Source organism: Acyrthosiphon pisum, unplaced genomic scaffold, assembly GCF_005508785.2.
Source record: "Acyrthosiphon pisum isolate AL4f unplaced genomic scaffold, pea_aphid_22Mar2018_4r6ur Scaffold_21839;HRSCAF=25022, whole genome shotgun sequence".
NCBI lineage: Eukaryota > Metazoa > Arthropoda > Insecta > Hemiptera > Aphididae > Acyrthosiphon > Acyrthosiphon pisum.
The window spans coordinates 37,233-38,904 of record NW_021771347.1 but is presented as its reverse complement, the minus strand read 5'-3'; positions in this window follow the sequence as shown (position 1 = coordinate 38,904).

Genomic DNA, 1,672 nt, shown 5'->3' with positions numbered 1-1,672 from the left:
TTTAATGCTGTACTGAACCAGAAATACAACTTTAATTGAATAGTTTATTGCTGGTTTGGACCTGCAGTAAATAAGATAAAAACACGCGATAATTAAATATATAATAAATAGAAATAAGATTTAAATATTATGGGAAATATATATATATACGAGAAAAATATAGAAAAAAATATATTAATAAAGTAATATAAGGATTAGGAAACGTAAGGAAATATTATAATACATAAAATAATTTGCACATTATAAGTATATTAAAATATTATTAACATGGTGTTGGGAAAATACATAACAGTATATATATATATTGCATGAAAAAAAAATATATTGTAATAGAATAAGGAATTTATATTGTATAGAAATATTAACCATAAGATAAGATTATAATTGTAAAATTAAAAAGAAATATTTGTTAAACATATACAATACTAACATAGATGATAATTCAAATACTGATTGTAATATCAAAAATACATAGTGGATTGTACTTTGTATCTTTTGTCAATAATATATAACAAATGTAACATGAAATATGTGGTGAAACCAACAATGTATCTAAACTATGTAATTGAAAACAATAATGTATCTAAACTATGTAATTGAAAACAATAATAGGTTTGTTCGTTTTGACAAAAAGTGTACACTTTTTCACAATAAGTGTACACCAAAGCGTTCGTTTTGAAATAGTGTAGTTGTACACCCTGTTCGTTTTAAAAAAGTGTTACATCAGTGTACACTTTCTTCACACCGACCCCTGAGGAGGTGTAGCCGGTGTAGGTGTTGATCGTTATCATTTCTTATTCTTATCAGCAAATAGTTGATTCTGTAGCACGATCTTAAATCGTGTTCTGTACACACTAGACTGTTGTAGTTCTATTTCTATTTTCAAATTAATGTTTTAAGTAGGTAGTGTTGTTTTTTGTAATACAAGGTTCCATCAAGTGCTTCACCTCAATCATGAAAATACTTAACGGTAGAATATGTCGTACAGGAGAAGGTGAAATCGTTTTAGATGACGATGGTCTCGTCATTTGCAAATGCGATGGTAAATATAAATTATAAATTAAATAGGTTAAGGAAAAAAAACTGATGATCACGCTACCTGACAGACCGCTTTCGTCTCAAGATATTATAAAATATGTCGGAAAGTTAAAAATCAATCATTTCCGTGGTGTCTTTTCACGTGATAACTTACCTAAAAAACTACATACGATTGAATGTGGTATATTAAACTTGGATACATCTTCAGGCGACGGAAGCCATTGGGTAGCGTTTTATAAAAATAAGGACAAAGTTGTATATTTTGATAGCTTTGGTGATTTACCACCACCAATTGAATTACAACATTATTTCAGACAGTTCAAAATAGTATACAACTATTCCAACTATCAAGACTTCAATACATTTAACTGTGGTCATTTATGTCTTGAATTCTTGCAATGCATGAATCTATTACATTAAATCTGACTGGAAATTCAACTGTATTGTCGGCAAATTATTTTCCATCTCTAAACGTTTATGAGGATTCAGAAATAGCTTTGTTATCTTTGCAAACGTACAATTCATTTCCAAATATTATAAATCCAACTAATAACCGGCTGAGAATACAATCAATTCCTCCAGATAGAAAAGCAAAAATTCAATTTTTTTTGCCAGTCAATGCCGTGACATAGAA